The sequence below is a fragment of the Lissotriton vulgaris genome, chromosome 2_1, assembly GCF_964263255.1.
Source record: "Lissotriton vulgaris chromosome 2_1, aLisVul1.2, whole genome shotgun sequence".
Classification (NCBI taxonomy): domain Eukaryota; kingdom Metazoa; phylum Chordata; class Amphibia; order Caudata; family Salamandridae; genus Lissotriton; species Lissotriton vulgaris.
In genome coordinates, this window is record NC_141687.1 from 1904804452 (window position 1) to 1904829253 (window position 24802).

The following is a 24802-nucleotide window of genomic DNA, read 5'->3' on the forward strand; positions in this document are numbered from 1 at the left end:
ATCCAACGGAAACATTTGTTAAGCCAGACAAAGGTGCGCCAGGGAGTTTCGAATGCATGATAGAACTTTTCGCTGCACCAGTGTCCAACAGAAAAGGCTCAACGACGCCCGATGTAGCAACTGCGACGTAAGGCCCTCTCTGATCAACCGGAACTGATACCACTCCCTCTCCTTGTCTTTGGCTGTCCTAGTAATTACTGTCGTCAGTCCCCTGATCGACGTAATAATCGTCTACATTGTACTGCGCAGATCGTCCTTGCGATGATCCGCGTTGATCGAAACAATTATTAGAATTGGATGAGTTATCTGAGCGATCGTTCTGAGCACCACGACCTCTACCACGTGATGCCTGCTGCGAACCACCACGACCTCCTCTAGATGAGTTACCATTGTTACGTTCATTCAAAACAGGGCAATTGAATTTAATGTGTCCCTCCTGTCTACAATAAGCACATTGATTGTACCCTAACGAGGATCTTTGGGAGGAGGAGTCATTACGATTTTGAGATCTATTCGATTGTGGCTGTGATCTATTCTGTTGCGAATTATTCTGATTCGACCGTGGAGGATACGCTTGTTGCAACAACACTTTAGTTTTGAGCTCTTTCGTCTTTTTATCAGCACGGTCGTTCTCTTCTTTCTCTCTATTCTCATAGTATTGTGCCGTAGCCAATATCTGAGCCGAAGTAGAAACGGCCCATGCACTTTCCGAATTCTTTAATTTATTGCTCAAATCGGGCAATAAGTTTGAAACAAATTTATCCACAAACAATCTCTGACCACCCTCGGTACCCATATCCTGTCCACTATGGTCAATGAATGCTTCCTCGAACCTCGTAAAGAAGTCGGAAACACTCTTGTCCTTCTTTTGCTTACAAGCTGACAATTTGTCCCAGTTTACTCTCATAGCTGGCATAAGCGTTTTCATTAATGTTATGATTCGTTGAGGAAGAGCAGTAATCAACTGGTCGGGTTTAGTAGCAACCACTTGTCCGGCATCTGCCGCTACAATGGCAGCCCAATCACCGCCTAATTCAGCCGGATGATTTTCCTGCCGAATCTTAGCCCATACCGGTTGCGGTACGACATTGCCGAACAACATATCGATATCGGCAAGATTCATTACCGTAGCATCTACGAGCTGCGATAATTCTTTGTAATACCCTGTAGGATTTTTGCGTGGATCAGGCAAAGATTGCTTCACCTGTAGCACTTCCGAGCGTTTCCATGGGAGATGTATCCACACTTTCTGGAAATGCGCCAATACCGGGGGTTGAGCATTAGGATCAGCTGGTATCCAAACCGGCGGAACTTCACGCATAGGATATTGGCCAGACTCGTCTGGTTGTTTTTCAATATCCTCAACAAACAATGCATGAGGTATCGGAGCGGGACGAAGAGATAGCAACCGCTCAACAGCACGTCGAACGTTGGTATCCACTATCAGTCCATTTGCGAACTGAAGCTGAAGATCAGACAGGGCGGTCAGCACCTCGTCAGGCGCATCGGCCGCTATTTGATCATAAAGGAACTTGCACATTTCATTAAACACATATCTCTGGGTTGGTATATTGAATTGATAAAATGTATCGAGGACAACACGGGGTGGACACCTAAGAGGGTTTACCATCCAACCCATCGCCATATTATATAACGCAACGCGTTCTCTGTTTCCAGGAAGCTGACTACGTCTCTGAGGACCATCAGAACCAGCGGACCCATGAACAGGTCCGAGCGAATGAAAGAAGCTAGCCGCAAGAGGGGTAGTACGAGAACGAGTAGAGGGAGAAGCATACGATACAGGACTAACAAGAGAAGGAGTAGAAACAGTAGCAACAGCAGGAGTTAACAAAACAGGAGCAGTAGCAGGAGCAGTAGCGGGAGCAGGAGTATGTGGAAGCGGAGGAGCAGTAGGGATAGAAACAGGCAAAGGAGCAGGAACAGTCGGAAGAACGGGTGCAGGTTGAGGAACAGGCGGAGGAGGAATAGGCGGAAGAATAGGTACGGCAGGGACCACAGGAGCTGCGGCACCCTGTACGTACGGAGGTGGCGACTTCATAAGATAAGACATTAAAGGATCCTCAACTGACTCATCCTTCGTTTCCGACTCCGTAGGCAAAGCGGGGTAACATTTATCTATGGTCATACGCTGTAATCTGTCAAACACTTCCTTATCCTTAACCTCCTTATCACGCTGAAATTGCTCTGCTTTCTTCACTATGGTAGCAACATTATCTCGCTGATTACGTTTAGTCTGTCTGATTTCTTTCTGTCGGGCTTCTTTGCGCCACAACCGAAAGGCATCAAACATGGCCGGCCTTGACTTTCTTTCGAACAATTTAATCTCTAGATTATCTAAGATCGGGGCCTCGAAGCTACCATGAGGTGGCCAACGAAGGTCGCCGTCCTTTTTCGTGTATTTAATCCAATAATCGTTAAAGGTAATTGGGCCTAGCCCATGCTTGCTATAGAGCTCATAAGTGGGAGTTCCAACCGGAGGTATCGGACACGAGTCCTCCAGTCGGGAATCCGTACCACAAGGTCTGAAACAACTAAACAAAGTACTGCGACCAGGCATCTTGCACACTAGCCGAGTTTCACAAACTTCAAGGGTTACGGGATTTACCAAGTCCCAGCAAAGAACAAAACCCTCGGTTTTTGGCGGCTGCAGTCGTCAAACAACACAACAAAGTACGCTAGCAAAGTGTCACCGACAAAAACACTCACACAGCGTTAACAACAAAAAACACTCGCTAAAGTGTCAACAACCAAGAACTCTGGGAGCGACCCACAAATACTTAACTCAAAGATCGATGGCGTCACCAGAAAGGCCCGTCAATCGTCTCGCTATACCAAGGTCTACGCCAGGCGCCAAAACAGGTCTACAGTCAGGGCAGCAGTCCGTCGCAGCCGTCCGGAGGCGGGAATCTTCGCGGGAAAAGTCTTCGGGCCACTTGTTTCGACAACAGGATCGATGAAGCGGAGTGCACCTTCCCTCGGAGATTTCACACGAAGTTCCTCACGATCGTCAGGCTTGGACCGGTACCACTGATGCAGCCCCACGTTGGGCGCCAACTGAAGGACTGGGTTCTTTAAGACCCAGCGGTGCCAGGGCACAACACCTGAAACCTTCGTGGGTAACCTGCTCCGGCGTACGAATCACAGAGACACGGGACACTTCCTTCGACGTCAAAGATTCAAGGTTTATTTGCTGCAGGGAACACAGAAGTCACGACAAGTACACAACGTGCAACTTGGGGAGACTGCTTCAAATTGGTTCTGTGGATCGCTCCTTTTATACAGTTTTTACCCATAGGATAACATGACACACAAAAGTTTACAACCCGGTTCCCATCATTATCCCCCAGAGGGGTCACTTTGGTCACTTTGAAACACATGAGGTCCGGAACATAAGTGCGGAAACATTTGGCGGTTCCCAACTGTAAAAACCCATCTTCCCACCATTAGCAAATTCCAATCAGCAGTAAAACAGATCGAAATAGGAACAAGGACAGGTGCAGAGGAAGACGGAGACAGTGGGGAGATCGGAAAGGGTGTAAAAGGGGGGGTATCGGGAAACACGAGATACAGGCATCAAAGGGACGTGTCTAATGAGATGCACGGCTGAGACAATAAGTCCGTGCGGCAAGATGAGCCTCGAGCGGCGCCATCTGCCTTACAGTAGCATCCCCCTCGTCATAAAGACACTCACAAAGAACATGTGTCTTCCGCAAATATCTTGGAAGTCCCAGGGTCGCGAAGCGGACAACGTCCGTTCGCTGGCTACTTGAGGGCAAGAGACAAAATGGATGCCGTATCTAAGATGGAACCCGTGGGTACAGATGAAAAACCCACATAACAAACGAACGGTTTAAGTTAGCACAGCGAAACTGCGCACACTTACTAAACTCGTCATTTGCGGTTCATAGATACCAAACTCGACTATATTCGTGTGAGTCGAAAACACCACTTACAATTGTCACGGAACCTCATCGTGGGGCGTGTGGTTGGGGCCAGCGAGGTGGTGCTGGACCTTCTTGCGCTGGCCGCGCCAGGATTCCCCATCCGGTACAGGCTGCGCCGTGCAGGGGTCTACCCACTCTTCTCCTCGGTGTAGATGGGCCGCACCACGCCCTACTGAGTCAGCCACATTGTGCTGCTCCCCTACCTGCAACAAAAAATGTCAGACTGGTGTGCTGGGCCCCACATTCCTGGCTACAAACCCCTCACCTCGCGAAACCGCTTAACACTCCCCGGCCCACCCGCCCGTGCCCTGCCCCGACCTGCTTATACTCACCAAGGTGGGGGGGGGAATCCCCCAACCTCCTCCGCACTCCACTCCAACATTGCCTGCATTACTGCTGAGGCGGTGCCCGCCCTCCCCGCCCCTCCACCCCCCTCCAAAACCCCCTCCCATGGCCCCTCTCCCCTATGCGTACCGCCATGCCCCCCACCAACTACCTCACGCTCCAGAGCGAGATGCCCCGTAACGTTCCCACCCCGATGCTCCAGACCCCCTCCGACCATGAAGGGAAAATATCAAGACCCTCCCACTCCAGGCCCCCCCTTGCAGGCTCCAACTCCAACTGTGGTTCCCCTCCCCCTCTCTCCAAGCTGCTCCCGGGATCTGGCCCCGCCACCCTGTCCCTGACGCAATTCCCCATTTCTACCGGCCACACAGTGCTGGGTTGAGGGCCAAAATCCACCTCCTCGCCGGCCCTGCCTGAGACGTCACCGTGCATGCTCCCCCAACTCCCCACCTGGGCCCACTCTCCCTCCCCCAAAGAACTCCCCCTCCTGGAAAGCCTAGCGCTTCTCATGGAGCCCTGTGGCGAGAAAAGGAGGGGGCTGGCCACATGCCCCTCCAAATATACCTCCCCCCGCCGTACTGGGGGCCGCGAATCCTGGCTGTCCCAGACTGAGGCCCCTGCCCAACTTCTGCGCCGCCGAGAATGCGGCCATCGGAACCGCCCGGCCCCCTCCTCACCGAGAAATGCTTCGGACAGCAGTGCCTGCTGTGCCGGCACAGGCCTAATCCCCCTGCTTCCCTGCCTCCCGCTTCCACGAACTGTTCGTCCCCATATGCCCCCAGGATCCCGGCTCGCCCGACATCGCACACCGCCTGCCCCTCAAAGACAAAAGAGAGAGGCGGGAAGAGCTGTTCCCCCGTTTGACCGCCCAGCTGCTTCCCTGACACAGTGGGGGCGGCCGCGGGCAGCTCCACATGCTCTAAAATACTGCTCGGCCCTACAGCCCCTCCCCGGCTGCCTTCCCGTGGCTCCGTCTCCTGCCCCCTCCAGCCCGCCCGCAGGCCCTCCTCCCACTCCCGCCTGTCTCATTTGCACCGGGCCTCCTTTTTGGAGCGAGGGCGGCCCGTTCACTCACCGATGAAACCCTGGCCCGCTTAGGGGACGTGCAGGCGGCCTCAGCTCCCGCCACCCCAGCTGATGCTCTTCGCAGGGGCGCCCTGACCCAGACACCTCTCCCACCACCAGGTCCATCCGGCCCGCCTCACTGAGGAGCCGGAGGGCCTCCAAAACATGGAAGTCTTCTTGCTCCATATCCACAACACCAAACTACTCAGCAAGGACGCAAAACCACTAAGAAAAACAAATGACACCTAAGCTCCCCAGCCACCAGGTCACCAGAACCTAAAATGGTGGCTGGGAGCAGGAGCCCAACCTATTTATGGTTGGGCTCCAATTGGGCTATATGTGGGATACAAAGTTTTGCAGCCCAAAAATGAAATTGCCGGTCCGTGGCCCGATACCCCCTCACCCCCCCCCCCCCCTTCTCCCGCCACTCCCAAACTGCCAGGGGGGTGGGCGTGGGGGGGGAGGACCTCCCTTCCGTCGGCCACTCCCCCCAAAACCCCCTTACCCACCCACGGCAAGCGCCACCCTCACTGTCAGCTGACAGTAAGATCCTTCTGTAGGGACCTCAGGGTTAACGTTGTGTGGAGACACCGACATTATAACACAATAGCAGCAATGGCAACTAAAATGCCCTGAGTAAAAGGGTCTAGCTAACTAATTAACTTCAGTGATCAAATGTATAAACAATTGAAAAAAAAATTCAGGCAGCGTTCTGTGCCCTGCTCCCTGTATCCTGTTAACGGCATTATAGTGCACCTGTTGCGCTTCTCAGTTCACAATATCTTTTGTAGAGTGTTTCGGTTGCCTTTCCTAGCATGCCATAGCAGTCTCGTTATGATAAAATATCTAGATTTAGTCTTTTTTTCATTACTCTATTTCTATTAGTAGGTGCGGCCTGCCACCTTGTGGTTATTTTTCAGAATGACATGTTTTCGTTGCAAATGAGCTATTGGAACAGATTTCCCTCCAAGGCTTTTGCTAATGCTGTTAAGATTATCATAATGGCGCAAGGAAATTCAGCAATTAAAACTCAAATCATGTCATTTGATTGATAAATTAATGCATTGCAGCAGCAAATAGCACACAAAAATTCTAATTTAAATAGATTGTTCACTGAGGGAATGTCAAAATTGATCAAGTAATGAAGTTATTGTCCCCAAAAAGTGCACCATATCCTTTGTCCTGCACAAAGTAAGGCAATCAGTCAGCAACAGCGAAAGTAGGTACCACCAGAATCTGACGCAAACTCCTCATAAGGCGCTAATATTTTTTCACTTAGGCCTCATCATGGCGTTCATAGAACAGTTCTGGATCCGGGCCACTCGATGGTAGCCTTGGGCCTGCAAGACATGTACTTTCATGAACCCATTCTGCAGATATTCAGCATGAGCATTTTAATTTGTATTCCCGCTGTTAGCCTTTAAGATGGAGAAAATCTAAAATAGGCTGAATGGCCCCATCTTTCTTCAGCACGAGGAAATAGCAAGAGTAGCAGCACTTCCCTATTTCTGAGTCCGGAATACTGTTGATGATCTCTTTGGTGAATGGAGCGGTCACCTCTTGCACAGGGCCAGACTGGAAACGGAAACCGGCCCTGGCAAAGTTCTCGGCCGGCCCCTCCCCACCTTGGGGGGCTTGGGGGTGGGACAGGGCTCTTTGCCAGGGCCAGTTTTCGGCCTATTTTGTTACAGGGCCGTTTTTGCAGCTATGCTGCAAAAACGTCCCTGTAACAAAACCGGCCCCCAGGGGCCCAAAACCGCCCCCCACCCATGCGGCGCACCAGGGGATTGCCCGGTGCCCGCAACGGCCAGTCCGGGCCAGCTCTTGCAGTGAGAACGATAGATGCTACTCTGAGAACCGAAGAAGCTGCAGCACTGGCGTAACGAACATTGAGGGAAGTGGCATAACGAAACTTGAGGGGGCCACCCTGTAAAGTACATGGATGGGGCCCCCCATTCTCCGTGCCAGTCAAGAGCTCTCAGGCCAGCTACCCACCATACTGCCCATGAAACACGTAAAAACATGCCTCCCTATGTCTTTAGTCGACCCTCTCTTAAACCCAGGACATGTGCTAAAAGTGTCGAAATCTAATGAGACAGCTGGTGAAAAACCTGGACTGTTCTGGCGAATCCAGGACACCTAGTCATCCTAGGCCCTCCAGAGGTTGGTGGCTTATGCTCTTCTCTAAGCAAGGAAAATAGTAGATGGAGGTAGTTGTGCTGCTATTGTGCTATTAGATCTGAGCGCAGCCTTCAACACTGTTAATCACTCCATTCTGAAGCAAAGACTGAGTGACGTAGGCGTGGATGGTGTGGCACTCAGATGGCTGGACTCCTTCGTCACTGGCAGAACTTTTGCTGTCTTTGAGGAGGATGTTATTTCAACCCAAGTCCCTCTGCAGTGCGGTGTCCCCCAGGGCTCCTCCCTCAGCCCTACCATGTTTAACATCTACATGAGACCTTTGGCTGAGGTGGTGTTGCCCTGGGGAGTACATTTGGTCACCTATGCCGACGACACCCAGTTAATAATGTCACTCTCGGGCCAGGAATCCACCAGTTAAAACCTCTCTTCCTGCCTAGTGGAGGTGTGAAATTGGATGAACACCTCTTTCTTGAAGCTGAATGGCACAAAGACAGAGGTCATGATGCTGGGACACAACTCCCCCTTGTCAGTTAACGCCTGGTGGCCTAATAATCTTGGCCAGCCCCCTCTGCCCAAGGAACAAATTAAAAGCTTGGGAGTCTGGTTGGACCTCACACTTAGCTTTCGGGTGCAAGCGCGTAAGGTAGCAGCCACCTGCTACGCCCTAATGAGAGTGATAAGGAAGATTCTCAAGCTCCTCCCATTCGAAGCCAGGCGCATCTTGGTGCAGGCTTTAATCTTATCCCGGCTAGATTATGCAAATGCAATCTACCTGGGGGCTCCACAGGGAACGATCAAGACCCTGCAAACGGTTCAAAACTGCATGGCTAGGCTGCTGCTGGACTTGCCCCGGAGGAGCTCTGCTAAAGCGGCAGTACGTCAATTGCATTGGCTACCGGTGCAACAAAGGATATGGTTCAAGGCAATGACGATTGCACACAAAGTGATGACAACATCTGGACCTATCATATTGCAACCCCTGTTCCAACCCTACCAGACCCAGAGGACCTTAAGGTCCAGCAGTAGAAATATTCTTATGGTACCCAAGATAAAAAGAACCCGCTCAGGTGGCAGACGATTCTCCCTACAAACAGCAACATTTTGGAACCAGCTTCCCGACTCCTTGCGGCTGGAAGCGAATCATCTGAAGTTTAGAAAGCTGCTGAAAACATATTTGTTCTCATAAGCCGATGAGGACTGACTGGGTTTATCTGAAGCGCTGGGATGCTAAGGGTAGCCATGCGCTATATAAATGCGTAGTCATTCATTCATTCATTCTAATAGTCAGCGCTATCTGCGAGGCAGGGGCTCCTAGTGAGGCACTGCAGCAAAGGCAGGAGCCAATGAAAAGTACCAAGAGGAAGGATGCAGCCATGGACTCTCATTTAGAAGTCTCCAGGGATCGCACCTGCGACACCTTGCTACCAAGGGCACTCCCATTGCGACCCATGGCACTCCCCTTGCGACCCATGGCACTCCCCTTGCGACCCAGGGCACTCCCCTTGCGACACATGGCACTCCCCTTGCGACCCATGGCACTCCCCTTACGACCCATGGCACTCCCCTTGCAACCCATGGCACTCCCCTTATGACCCATGGCACTCCCCTTATGACCCATGGCACTCCCCTTACGACCCATGGCACTCCCCTTGCGACCCATGGCACTCTCCTTACGACCCATGGCACTCCCCTTGCGACCCATGGCACTCCTCTTGAGATCATGGCCCTCCCCTTGCAACCCATAGCACTCCCCTTGTGACCCATGGCACTCCCCTTGCGACCCATGGCACCCCCCCATGACACTCCCCTTGCGACCCATGGCACTCCCCTTGCAACCCATGGCACTCCCCTTACGACCCATGGCACTCCCCTTATGACCCATGGCACTCCCCTTGCGACCCATGGCACTCCCCTTGCGACCCATGGCACTCCCCTTGTGATTAATGGCACTCCCCTTATGACACATGGCACTCCCCTTGCGACCCAGGGCTCTCCCCCTTGTAGAGAAGTGTGGCTCAATGGTTAGAGCGGCAGACCCTGATGCAGTAGTCTGGCCGGGACCAGGGTTCAATTCCCGCCTCGGCGGGTCTTGTGCTCAATTTCCTCGGACCTGATAATTCTCAGCCATACCCATAGCACTCCCCTTGTGACCCATGGCACTCCCCTTGCGACCCATGGCACCCCCCCATGACACTCCCCTTGCGACCCATGGCACTCCCCTTGCAACCCATGGCACTCCCCTTACGACCCATGGCACTCCCCTTATGACCCATGGCACTCCCCTTGCGACCCATGGCACTCCCCTTGCGACCCATGGCACTCCCCTTGTGACTCATGGCACTCCCCTTATGACACATGGCACTCCCCTTGCGACCCAGGGCTCTCCCCCTTGTAGAGAAGTGTGGCTCAATGGTTAGAGCGGCAGACCCTGATGCAGTAGTCTGGCCGGGACCAGGGTTCAATTCCCGCCTCGGCGGGTCTTGTGCTCAATTTCCTCGGACCTGATAATTCTCGCCTCTGTGCCTATTCTGATCATGAGCCCCACTCTGCACCTCTGGGCAATAGCTTGCTTAATCTCTACAACAGCCCCAACAATGCTGAGGATGCCTGACTTCCCCGTGGGGGTGCCCAGGAGTGGGCTCTTCACAGGGAAAGGCCAGGAAGGGTTCCTTGGCGGTATTCGTACAAGCGCCAAGATGCCTCCGGGTAGTCGTGCGCTATATAAGTGCGTAATTATCATTAATTATTATTACCTTACGACCCATGGCACTCCCATTGCGACCCATGGCACTCCCCGTGCGACCCATGGCACTCCACTTGCGACCCATGGTACTCACCGTGCGACCTATGGTACTCCCTTTGCGACCCATGGCACTCCCTCTGTGACCCATGGCACTCCCCTTGCGACCCATGGCACTCCCCTTGTGACCCATGGCACTCCCCTTGCAACCCATGGCACTCCCCTTGTAACCCATGGCATTCCCTTTGCGACCCATGGCACTCAACTTGCGACCCATGGCAGGTAGATCAAAATGAAGAGCAGAGGGCAAATAGGATGCCGATAAGAACTGTTTACTTTTAGAAACTTCGCATTCTTGTGTCAGCCGCTTTCTGTTTTGTGAAATAAATATATTCATCCTGGCAATGTACACTCTGATACACTTTCCTCGGTTGTCTTAATGTAAAGCCTTATTTCTCTAGTCTGGCCAGATAGAATGATTCCAAATACAATGCTTTGTAAGAGGAATAGATGGCCCTGAATAGGTTGCCCCTGGTGACATGGACTACCTGGAAAACTTATTATACATTAATACCAGCCTAAGGGCCTGATGAAGAGGAGATTGTATATCTATCTGATATATTTCAAGAACCAAACTTTGCAATTATAAAATTATAAAAACTTTTTAAAAATAAATTATGTGACACCCCACCAAGTCAGCTATACCAGGTTTTACAAACTCCAGACAGTCCTGACCTTCGAGCCAATAGCATGTTGCATTTTTGGAGATATTATTAATTTCCCTAAACAGAGTCTGTAAAATCTAGTACAGTTACAAAATTAATTAGGAATATAATCAATATGGCACAATACATCAGAGCTAGTGAAGAAATACATCAAACACCTTTCTTTGTATTGAGAGAGCCTAAATAACTAAAAGCAGACTGGAGCCTAAGGGCCCGATGTAGGTAAATCTACATTTACCACTTCATAAATACCGAATCATACCGAATCGGTATTTATGAAGTGGTAAATTAGAGGGGGGGGAGATGTAGGTATTTCAGATTCGGTAAATACCGAATCTGTAAGATTCGGTATTTACCGATTCTGGAAATACCGATTCGGTATCCCCCATTGCTTCCTATGGGCCTTGAAGCCCATAGGAATCAATGGGCATTACCGAATCGGTAATTACCGATTCGGTAATTACCGATTTGTGCAAGGGTGCAGGGGGTGTCACTTTGACACCCTCCAGCACCCCAAAAAAAGGCATGTGAGCCATGTGGCACACAGACATGCCCTAAGGGCATGTCTGTCTGTCACATGGCATAGGTGTGCATGCACACATGTGCATGCACACCTGGATTCGGCATTTTAACACCCAATTGGATTGGGTGTTAAAATACCGAATCTGAAGGGCCTGTGGGACTGAAAGTAGTCCCACCTACATACCAAATTAGAAAAATCGGTAAAATTACCGATTCGGTATTTTTGCGATTCGGTAAAATACCGAATCGGACAAAAAAATGTCCCCTACATCTCAGTAGGCCAAATACCGGTCGGAAACGGCCGAAATCGGCCGTTTCCGACCGGTATTTGTTACCTACATCGGGCCCCAAATAACTAAAAGCAGACCGGCTGTGTGCTTGGGTTTTACAAACAAATGACTAAATCTACATACATTTAACAGGTTGGGTTTGCGTTTTGTGCTATGTAAAAAAAGAAAATGCATATACTTCTTTCAGAGATACGTGATCCGCTTGACTCAACTAGAGCTTGGGTGACCAACCGTCCTTAATTTCACAGACTGTTTGTAATTTGGATCTCACATCCGTTGTCCATGACGATCCTTTTAACGGAATCCTTTTGTCCATTGTTTTGGGCATTGGAGAACATAACTGTTCTGAAGAAAAAGAGAGTATGTATTCCTTTTCTATAAATATATTATTTTCAGGCTGAATCCTGTTTCCTTAAGTGCAAAGTGCCATTCAGATGTCAAGGAGTACGCCAGTTTAGGATTGCTTCAAAAAGGGAAATCTTTATTGATGCAGATTTGAACACAAACAGCCGACACGTGTTTCGCCCTATGTGGCGAGTGGCTCCAGGGCTTTCTCAAGGCTGTAACGAAGGAAAGGTTGTGTTAAAAAAAATTGGTATGTGTTTTGCGTGACCCCAAGAGAACAGGAAGAAAAAAAAGAACCAAAAAGTGCAAGGTAGTGAGTGAAAGGGGGAGAAAATACTTAGAAAGTTTTTTACATTATTTACATTAGAGTAGAATATCAAGGATCAGCTCCTAGACAAAGGTAAAATCATTTCTGATTATTTGTCAAGAAACGGGAGGGTGGTGATAAGGAAAGAGTGAAAAGATACTAGCAACGACAGATGGTATTTGCATACAGTATTAGTAGTCAGATGTTATAGATATAATATTGTGCAGTAGTTCCTAGTAATACATGCATCTTTGCTTTAGCAAATCCTAATTTCCTTTACCGAACAAGTGAAAATGAGAAGGCCTGGAATCCTTGGACCCATTGCCCTTTGTGGAGAACATAACTGTTCCCCTGAAAGAAGCCTCACCTCCCTGATGGGACCGCCATGGACTCATCCTCTGAGAGCACTGAGCACAAGCCAAGCCCCATCCAACCACAGTGGAGAAGTGTGGCTCAGGGGTTAGAGGCGGCAGACCCGGAAGCTGAGATCGGCCCTGGACCAGGGTTCAATTCCCCGCCTCGGCTGGTCTTGAGCTCAAAAAATTCCACGGACTCGATAATTCTCGCTCCGGTGCATTCTCAACTCACGGGTTCACACTCTGCGACTCTGGGCAATAGCTTGCTTAATCTCCACAACGGCCCCTCGCGGCGGGATGCCTGGCTTTCACCTTGTGGATACCCTGCCAGGGTTATCTCACAGGGGAATACCAGGACGGGTTCCCTAAGCAAGCGCCGGGAAACCCTTTGTGGGTAGCTGTGCGCTATATAAGCTCAAATACATTTACATTTACATTGTCATTCTGTATGGGGCTGATTGCCACATACAGAATGACAATAGGACAGTCTGGGCTCTTAATGCATGTGTTGGCCTCCTGCAGCCTCGGTCTAGGGCAGGGCATTCAGTTAGGTGGAAGAAATGCACAAACACGCCAATGCTGCTACACGAGAATCAGGTTCACAAAAACTAGGCGCTAAAACAAGTTAAAAAAAAAGAGGATTATGGGTCTTTCACTGTCTCATCATTTTAAAACGGATGCATTTTCAGTGTTATATTCAACAAAGCCATGCTTGCTGCTTTTTTATTTTATGCAACTGACAACCATTGAGAAAGCCAATAGTTCTAGCTTGTAGGTGTAACTCTACTTGCTATGTTATATATCTGGATGCAATAAAAGAAGCAGCAAATTACCAGTCGGGCGGCACACCATGCTAAGCACAGTTTTTTAGCTTAGTTGTTTTAAGCCATGCCCTTAGTTACATCGAACACCCCCTTTGGAGAGACCCCCCAGTTTTTTCATCCCCCTTAAATCCCTGAAAACAACACCATGTCACAGTGGCACTGTGCTTCATGCATGACTCATGACTTCCACCTTTTTTGGATTGCCTATGTACAGGGGTATAGTGAGCTGTCCCCTGTCCCACCCCTTGCTTTTGGAACTACAGCAGGGGTGAAGCACTTGATGGGCCCCTTCTGTCTGCAACTCTGCAGACAAAGGCTCAGCTCATAATTAATGTGAATGAGTGAAGGGATGGGTGGATAGCTGGATGGATTAGTGAAAGGGTGAATGGATGAATGAAAGGGTGAATGAATGGATAATGAAAGAAAGGATGGACGGATAAGTGAGTGGATGAATGGATGAGAGAAGGTAAATACTTGGATGTATGGGTGGAAGAGTAGATGGACGGGTAAATAGATGGAGGAGTGGATGGATGAGTGAAAGGGTGGATGATAGGTGAGTGAATGGGTGGATGATAGGTGAGTGAATGGGTGGATGGATGAGTGAACTGCTGGGAGGATTTATAAATTGATAAGTGAAAGGATGAAACGATAGATGGATGAGTGAAAGGGTGGATGTAAGGCTGGATGAGTTAGTGCAAGGGAGGGTAAATGTACAAAAGGGTGGATAGATGAGTGAAGGAGTAAAAGGGTGGATGGATGAGAGAAAGGACGGATGGATGAGTGACAGAGTAAAAGGGTGGATGGATGAGAGAAAGGATGAATGGATGAGTGAAAGGATGGATGAGTGATAGGGTCAATGGATGGATTCATGAGTGGATGAGTAGATGGATGGATGGATGGAAAGATGGATGACTAAGTGAAAGGGGATGGAGAGTGAAAGGGAGGATGGATGGATGACAAAGGGTGAATGGGAGAATGAGTAAGTGAAAGTATGGCTGGATGGGTGAAAGGTTAAATGGCTAGATGGATGAGTGAATGGATGGGTGAGTGGAAGAGTGGATGTATGAGTGTATAAATGGATAGGGTGAAAGGATAAATGGAGGTATGGATGAGTGAAAGGGTTAGGTGGAGGGATAGATGAGTGGAATGATGGATGGATGGAAGGATAGATGATGGATAGACTTGCAAATGGTTGACTATTGATATGGATGAGCACACAGATGGAAGGACAGAATGAATGGTGACAGATTGAATGATGGATGAAAGAATGATTACACCTTGTAACCCCCATTATCTTAAGTAACTTTTCCTATACATTGACTTTCACGTTTATATGAGTCATTGTCTCTGTATGATGTGTGTGATGTAACGCACCCAACACCCTGTCCTACTTACTTGGGATGAGTAGCACTATAAAAAAAATTAAATACACATGAGAGAGGGTTTTTGTGGAGATGAGGGGCACCATTGGAGGGTGGTTGCAATGCCAGACTGGCCGGAACAGGCATCATGTGTTTCCCTGGAAGGCTGGAAAGGTGGGGTGGGGCGGTTTTGTTACCACAAAAAGACCTGCACATTTGCTCAAAGCTGCGCATACCGAAAAACCATGAAGTGCATGTGAAATGGCCCCTCAGGAGCTGACCCCGGGGACCCCGTTACGTAAACCACCAGGGCTGCCGCCACTCAGACACTCACCTATCCTGGCGGATCCGTCGACAACAGCGTCCCTGACAACGAGAACCCCTCCCCTCTCTGTTTTGCAGGAACCAACCCGGAGAAACCAAGAACCGGAAGTACAACCGCCTGACCCCGGAAGTCCCGCCTCCACACCGCCGGCCACTGACAGAAAAGACAAAAGTGGGAGAGCAGACGCCGTCGGAAGATCGTGGCAGGAGATTGCAACTAGAGCGGAGGAAGAGAACGGAGAACCTGAAGAAGCAGACGAGTGGTACGAAGACTGGTGGAGTCCCCAGGAGGAAGCTGAAGAGCTGCCGAAACTCACCCGGAGAGTTGCGGCGGAGCGCGTGAGTAACACCTAGCCTCTTTGTTGCCCTTTAAATCCCTGTATATAGTGTAGAGTGTTTTTCTTCCTACCTAACACTGCTTAGACACGTTAACCCTGCTAGCTCGCTGTAGATTCATGTACAGCACCCTTATGTAAATAGCCCCGAACTACTAACCATCCCTCGCCAACACAACTCAAGCTGCTACTCAGCCTCTATATCTTCGCCCTAACCCCGTCGTCCTAAATCTCCCTTCCCTCCTTCCCTCACGGTACTTTTCGTTCTCCTCACAAACCGGTGATTGGTGGAGGTAATACTGTTCCCTGTACGGTGGGACTAACGGCTCCTTTGTCTGTCTCCTCTTACTGCCCTCCGGAGAACTCCCCAGGACGGAGCGGACCTTCACCCAAGACCCGGACCTTCACACCCGACCCAGACGTCACCCCAAGACACGGACCTTCACCCAAGACCCGGACCTTCACTCAAGACCAAGACTTCCCCGCCCTCTCACCCTGTTTGAACTACGCAACCAAGACTCTCCCTGTTTAACAATAAAAACCCACTATTGCACGCTATATCCGGCCTCCTTGCCTGATTTTCCAGCCCGCCAACCGCCCACAACCACATCTGGTGTCAGAAGTGGGATTGCCTGGAAGCATGGAGGCCGCGGTGAAAAGGATGGCCGAGTCCCAGGAACAACTGGGGAAACTCATGGAGCAGTTCCTAAAGACCTCCGAGGATGACCGTGGTCAACTACACGACGTCTTGAAGGGACAAGGGGACTCGCATGACCAAGCTATGGGGAAGCTCACTGATGTCCTGGGTCAACAGAGGCCGATGACCTCCCTCCCCTCTGTCGTCCTTCAAAAGTATGTTCCAGGGGAAGACCCGGACTATTTTTTCACTAACTTTGAGAGGTTAGCCCTGGCCGCTGCCTGGCCGAATGATCGCTGGGGTCATTATCTGGGCCCATTGTTGACGGGTGACCTACAGGCGGCATACCAGCAGGCCAATATACAGGGCAACACGCCATATCCGGATATTAAGAAGTGTATCCTGGAACGTCTCGGTATTGATGACGAGAGATATCGGGTAAAATTAAGACAGATCAGAGAAGGGCTCCAGGAAACCCCCAGAGCCCTGTCCTTTCGAGTTAAGGACCTAACCAACCGATGGCTCAAACCCGAAGAAGCTGTACCTCGAGCAATTCCTGGCCTCCCTACACCCGGCCACTCAAAGGTGGGTCAGACAACACGCCCGCCTCACATTGGAGACAGCTGTGGAAATAGCGAGCGCATATAGCCGGGCACAAGAACAGCAACGACACAAGGAAGAACCCCCGTTCAAACCTCACCTCCCTACAGGCGTCCGCCCTCACCGTCCCCCTTTGCCCCGAAGACCAGAACTGCCTCCTGTTATACCTGCCCGATCCTGTACAGGCCGACCAATCCAGGGCCGCAGTGCTACAGTTGTGGTGGGTTTGGCCATATTGCCCGGGTTTGCCCTCAGAAAGACGAGCCCATGGAAGTGGGCTTGGTACACAACTACGTATGCTCTCCTCCTGAGCTGGCACCTCCTCCATTTCGATGCCCAGTGAACATTAACGGACATGAAGTTTTGGCCCTAGCGGACACTGGGTGTCGTCAGAGCGTGCTTAGACCACAAGACATGCCTTCTCCGGTGGACCCGCCTTCTGGCATGGTTGCCATACAGTGTGTACATGGGGACACTAAGAGATAACCCACCACCCGGGTACATGTTCAACACCCTAAGGACCCCAGTACCGCTCTCACCGTGGGTCTCATACCCGCTCTCCCCGAACAACTCATACTGGGAAGAGACTACGCAGGCCTACCACAGCTTTTGCAGGACCCCACCGATTCCCTGACCAAATGGTGGGAAGAAGCACCATATCCACACGAAATGTCTCCACCAGCTAAATACCCCAAGGTACACAAAACCCAAGCCCAGAAGAGAAGAGAAAGGAGAGAACACACAGAGGTGTACCTCACAACATCAGAAGATCACCCGTGGCAGACCGACAGAGAATTCAGGGCGGCACAACTGGAGGACCCCCTCCTGCAAGAGGCTTGGGACAGAGCCCTTGAAAACGAAGACCCCCTGAAAGTAGGTCCATATTTTTTTTAAAAGAAAGGATTATTGTACCGTAAGGGAGGGGCCCAACAGAATCCCCAGCTCCTGATCCCTGGACCCTTCCAGGATAAGGTCCTCTACCTGGCCCACAGTCACCTCCTGGGGGGCCATTTCGGTAACGAGAAGACCAGCCAAACCGTATTGGATAAATTCTACTGGCCTGGCGTTTATCAACGTATCAAAACATACTGTCAGGAATGTCCAATATGCCAGAAGCACAGTAGATACCGACCCCCTAGAGCACCGTTACGCCCTCTTCCGGTGATAGACGTCCCGTTCAGCCGCGTGGGGATGGACATCATCGGACCCCTACTACCCTCCAGAAGCGGTTGTCGATATGCACTGGTGATTGTGGACTACGCCACGCGGTTCCCCGAAGCCCTTCCCCTACGTCAACCCACTACCCAGAACGTTGCTAAGGCTCTCATTTCCGTATTTTCCAGGGTGGGGTTTCCCCGGGAAATCCTAACTGACCAAGGCACCCCGTTTGTCTCAGCACTCATGAAGCAGGTCTGCTCCCAACTGGGTATAAAACAAATCCGAACTTCGGCCTACCACCCGCAAACCGACGGCTTAGTCGAGAGGTACAATGCCACTCTAAAACAAACATTAAAGAAACTACTGGGACTTGAAGCCAGAGGATGGGAAGAGATGTTTCCGCTTGCCTTGTTCGCCATCCGGTGCAAACCCCAAAGCAGTACCGGATATTCCCCCTTCGAACTTCTGTACGGACGTCCCCCTCGCACACTGTTGGACATGGCCCAAGAAGCATGGGAAGCGGAACCAGATCGCACCCGTCCCCTTCCTGAATATGTCGACAACTTAAAAACTCATCTATCCGTGATCCGGGACATAGTCCGACAAAACATGGCGAACGCCCAGCTCGCCCAGAAAGGCCAATACGACAAGGGTACGAAACCCCTGGAGTTTGTCGTAGGCGACCTGGTTCTCCTGATGATGCCATCCTCAGACCAAAAACTATTGAGCCAATAGCAGGGACCGTATTCGGTCCTACGAAAGGTAACACCCGTCACGTATGAACTAGAACTGGATCCCAACCGTGGCACGACTCAGATCTACCACGTGAATCTGCTAAAAAAAATGGGAAGGACCTCGCCCTGTCCTAACGGGCTCTATCACATCCCTCACTCTCTCTTTCGACCCCTGCTTGGATCCAGACCTGACGACCACACAAATACAAGAGATACAGAGCGTTCTATACCCCTTATGACAAGTGTTCTCCACCTCCCCTGGAAAGACCTCTGTAACCGAACACGTTATACAAACCGAACAAGGGAAAATTGTCCGCCAGCGTCCATATCGAGTGCCCGAAGCCCGCAGAGAAGTGATACGGAGGGAAACAGAACAGATGCTGAAAATGGGGATTATAGAACCCTCGGTGAGTGACTGGAACTCCCCCATCATCCTCGTCCCGAAGCCTGACGGAACGGTTAGATTTTGTATCAATTTTCGCGAAATCAACAAAATCTCCCCCTTTGATACGTACCCTCTACCCCGCGTCGATGAAATGGTGGAACGGATAGGGAAAGCAAAGTACATATCAACGTTGGATCTTTCTAAAGGATACTGGCAAATACCCCTCCGGACTGAAGATAGAAAGAAGACAGCCTTCTCCACCCCTGACGGGTTGTTTCAGTTCCTCGTCTTGCCTTTCGGTTTACATGGAGCACCCGCCACGTTTCAACGAGCAATGAATCACGTTTTGAGACCTCATTCCCAGTATGCTGGAGCATACTTAGACGATATCATCATCTATAGCAACAGTTGGTCTCAACACCTGGAACACCTGAAGAAAGTAGTCTCCTCCCTGGGGTCTCTCGGTTTCACCATCAACCCCGCTAAGACCACCCTGGCAGCCCAAACCGTGAAATATCTCGGATATCTCTTAGGCGAAGGCCTGATAAGACCACAAAAGAACAAGATCGATGCCATCCATACCCTTCCCTTTCCACAAACACGAAAAGATCTCCGGGCCTTCCTAGGATTCTTAGGCTATTATCGAAGATTTGTTGCTAATTTCTCGCAAAGAGCCGCCCCCCTCACCGATCTCCTCAAGAAAACCACCAAAACGGAAGCTGCCCTCAGAGACCCTACACCCCTACTATGGCAAGCCTTCACTGATCTAAAGAACGCCCTAACCTCTAGTCCCGTATTGGTGAGCCCAGACTATACCCAACCCTTTCTACTCCAAACAGACGCCTCTGACCAAGGTTTGGGGGCTGTACTTTCCCAAAAGGACCCCCAGGAGAATGAAAAACCGATTCTCTACCTCAGCAGGAAGCTGTTCCCAAGAGAGAGAAATTACGCTGTGGTAGAGAAGGAGGCCCTTGCCATCAAATGGGCCGTCGAAAGTCTGCGCTATTACTTGGAAGGCATTGATTTCATCATATACACGGATCATGCACCCCCAGAGTGGATGGCACGAAACAAAGGGCGAAAAGACCGCGTCCTACGTTGGTTCCTCTCACTGCAGCCGTATCATTTTAAAACTCTCCATCGCAAAGGAACCCATCAGTGCAATGCTGACTATCTCTCCCGATACCCCAGATCCCCTACCGGTACAAGAAGGATTGCTAGGGAAAGGGGATGTGAAATGGCCCCTCGGGAGCTGACCCCGGGGACCCCGTTACGTAAACCACCAGGGCTGCCGCCACTCAGACACTCACCTATCCTGGCGGATCCGTCGACAACAGCGTCCCTGACAACGAGAACCCCTCCCCTCTCTGTTTTGCAGGAACCAACCCGGAGAAACCAAGAACCGGAAGTACAACCGCCTGACCCCGGAAGTCCCGCCTCCACACCGCCGGCCACTGACAGAAAAGACGAAAGTGGGAGAGCAGACGCCGTCGGAAGATCGTGGCAGGAGATTGCAACTAGAGCGGAGGAAGAGAACGGAGAACCTGAAGAAGCAGACGAGTGGTGCGAAGACTGGTGGAGTCCCCAGGAGGAAGCTGAAGAGCGGCCGAAACTCACCCGGAGAGTTGCGGCGGAGCGCGTGAGTAACACCTAGCCTCTTTGTTGCCCTTTAAATCCCTGTATATAGTGTAGAGTGTTTTTCTTCCTACCTAACACTGCTTAGACACGTTAACCCTGCTAGCTCGCTGTAGATTCATGTACAGCACCCTTATGTAAATAGCCCCGAACTACTAACCATCCCTCGCCAACACAACTCAAGCTGCTACTCAGCCTCTATATCTTCGCCCTAACCCCGTCGTCCTAAATCTCCCTTCCCTCCTTCCCTCACGGTACTTTTCGTTCCCCTCACAAACCGGTGATTGGTGGAGGTAATACTGTTCCCTGTACGGTGGGACTAACGGCTCCTTTGTCTGTCTCCTCTTACTGCCCTCCGGAGAACTCCCCAGGACGGAGCGGACCTTCACCCAAGACCCGGACCTTCACACCCGACCCGGACGTCACCCCAAGACACGGACCTTCACCCAAGACCCGGACCTTCACTCAAGACCAAGACTTCCCCGCCCTCTCACCCTGTTTGAACTACGCAACCAAGACTCTCCCTGTTTAACAATAAAAACCCACTATTGCACGCTATATCCGGCCTCCTTGCCTGATTTTCCAGCCCGCCAACCGCCCACAACCACATCTGGTGTCAGAAGTGGGATTGCCTGGAAGCATGGAGGCCGCGGTGAAAAGGATGGCCGAGTCCCAGGAACAACTGGGGAAACTCATGGAGCAGTTCCTAAAGACCTCCGAGGATGACCGTGGTCAACTACACGACGTCTTGAAGGGACAAGGGGACTCGCATGACCAAGCTATGGGGAAGCTCACTGATGTCCTGGGTCAACAGAGGCCGATGACCTCCCTCCCCTCTGTCGTCCTTCAAAAGTATGTTCCAGGGGAAGACCCGGACTATTTTTTCACTAACTTTGAGAGGTTAGCCCTGGCCGCTGCCTGGCCGAATGATCGCTGGGGTCATTATCTGGGCCCATTGTTGACGGGTGACCTACAGGCGGCATACCAGCAGGCCAATATACAGGGCAACACGCCATATCCGGATATTAAGAAGTGTATCCTGGAACGTCTCGGTATTGATGACGAGAGATATCGGGTAAAATTAAGACAGATCAGAGAAGGGCCCCAGGAAACCCCCAGAGCCCTGTCCTTTCGAGTTAAGGACCTAACCAACCGATGGCTCAAACCCGAAGAAGCTGTACCTCGAGCAATTCCTGGCCTCCCTACACCCGGCCACTCAAAGGTGGGTCAGACAACACGCCCGCCTCACATTGGAGACAGCTGTGGAAATAGCGAGCGCATATAGCCGGGCACAAGAACAGCAACGACACAAGGAAGAACCCCCGTTCAAACCTCACCTCCCTACAGGCGTCCGCCCTCACCGTCCCACTTTGCCCCGAAGACCAGAACTGCCTCCTGTTATACCTGCCCGATCCTGTACAGGCCGACCAATCCAGGGCCGCAGTGCTACAGTTGTGGTGGGTTTGGCCATATTGCCCGGGTTTGCCCTCAGAAAGACGAGCCCATGGAAGTGGGCTTGGTACACAACTACGTATGCTCTCCTCCTGAGCTGGCACCTCCTCCATTTCGATGCCCAGTGAACATTAACGGACATGAAGTTTTGGCCCTAGCGGACACTGGGTGTCGTCAGAGCGTGCTTAGACCACAAGACATGCCTTCTCCGGTGGACCCGCCTTCTGGCATGGTTGCCATACAGTGTGTACATGGGGACACTAAGAGATAACCCACCACCCGGGTACATGTTCAACACCCTAAGGACCCCAGTACCGCTCTCACCGTGGGTCTCATACCCGCTCTCCCCGAACAACTCATACTGGGAAGAGACTACGCAGGCCTACCACAGCTTTTGCAGGACCCCACCGATTCCCTGACCAAATGGTGGGAAGAAGCACCATATCCACACGAAATGTCTCCACCAGCTAAATACCCCAAGGTACACAAAACCCAAGCCCAGAAGAGAAGAGAAAGGAGAGAACACACAGAGGTGTACCTCACAGCATCAGAAGATCACCCGTGGCAGACCGACAGAGAATTCAGGGCGGCACAACTGGAGGACCCCCTCCTGCAAGAGGCGTGGGACAGAGCCCTTGAAAACGAAGACCCCCTGAAAGTAGGTCCATATTTTTTTTAAAAGAAAGGATTATTGTACCGTAAGGGAGGGGCCCAACAGAATCCCCAGCTCCTGATCCCTGGACCCTTCCAGGATAAGGTCCTCTACCTGGCCCACAGTCACCTCCTGGGGGGCCATTTCGGTAACGAGAAGACCAGCCAAACCGTATTGGATAAATTCTACTGGCCTGGCGTTTATCAACGTATCAAAACATACTGTCAGGAATGTCCAATATGCCAGAAGCACAGTAGATACCGACCCCCTAGAGCACCGTTACGCCCTCTTCCGGTGATAGACGTCCCGTTCAGCCGCGTGGGGATGGACATCATCGGACCCCTACTACCCTCCAGAAGCGGTTGTCGATATGCACTGGTGATTGTGGACTACGCCACGCGGTTCCCCGAAGCCCTTCCCCTACGTCAACCCACTACCCAGAACGTTGCTAAGGCTCTCATTTCCGTATTTTCCAGGGTGGGGTTTCCCCGGGAAATCCTAACTGACCAAGGCACCCCGTTTGTCTCAGCACTCATGAAGCAGGTCTGTTCCCAACTGGGTATAAAACAAATCCGAACTTCGGCCTACCACCCGCAAACCGACGGCTTAGTCGAGAGGTACAATGCCACTCTAAAACAAACATTAAAGAAACTACTGGAACTTGAAGCCAGAGGATGGGAAGAGATGTTTCCGCTTGCCTTGTTCGCCATCCGGTGCAAACCCCAAAGCAGTACCGGATATTCCCCCTTCGAACTTCTGTACGGACGTCCCCCTCGCACACTGTTGGACATGGCCCAAGAAGCATGGGAAGCGGAACCAGATCGCACCCGTCCCCTTCCTGAATATGTCGACAACTTAAAAACTCATCTATCCGTGATCCGGGACATAGTCCGACAAAACATGGCGAACGCCCAGCTCGCCCAGAAAGGCCAATACGACAAGGGTACGAAACCCCGGGAGTTTGTCGTAGGCGACCTGGTTCTCCTGATGATGCCATCCTCAGACCAAAAACTATTGAGCCAATGGCAGGGACCGTATTCGGTCCTACGAAAGGTAACACCCGTCACGTATGAACTAGAACTGGATCCCAACCGTGGCACGACTCAGATCTACCACGTGAATCTGCTAAAAAAATGGGAAGGACCTCGCCCTGTCCTAACGGGCTCTATCACATCCCTCACTCTCTCTTTCGACCCCTGCTTGGATCCAGACCTGATGACCACACAAATACAAGAGATACAGAGCGTTCTATACCCCTTATGACAAGTGTTCTCCACCTCCCCTGGAAAGACCTCTGTAACCGAACACGTTATACAAACCGAACAAGGGAAAATTGTCCGCCAGCGTCCATATCGAGTGCCCGAAGCCCGCAGAGAAGTGATACGGAGGGAAACAGAACAGATGCTGAAAATGGGAATTATAGAACCCTCGGTGAGTGACTGGAACTCCCCCATCATCCTCGTCCCGAAGCCTGACGGAACGGTTAGATTTTGTATCAATTTTCGCGAAATCAACAAAATCTCCCCCTTTGATACGTACCCTCTACCCCGCGTCGATGAAATGGTGGAACGGATAGGGAAAGCAAAGTACATATCAACGTTGGATCTTTCTAAAGGATACTGGCAAATACCCCTCCGGACTGAAGATAGAAAGAAGACAGCCTTCTCCACCCCTGACGGGTTGTTTCAGTTCCTCGTCTTGCCTTTTGGTTTACATGGAGCACCCGCCACGTTTCAACGAGCAATGAATCACGTTTTGAGACCTCATTCCCAGTATGCTGGAGCATACTTAGACGATATCATCATCTATAGCAACAGTTGGTCTCAACACCTGGAACACCTGAAGAAAGTAGTCTCCTCCCTGGGGTCTCTCGGTTTCACCATTAACCCCGCTAAGACCACCC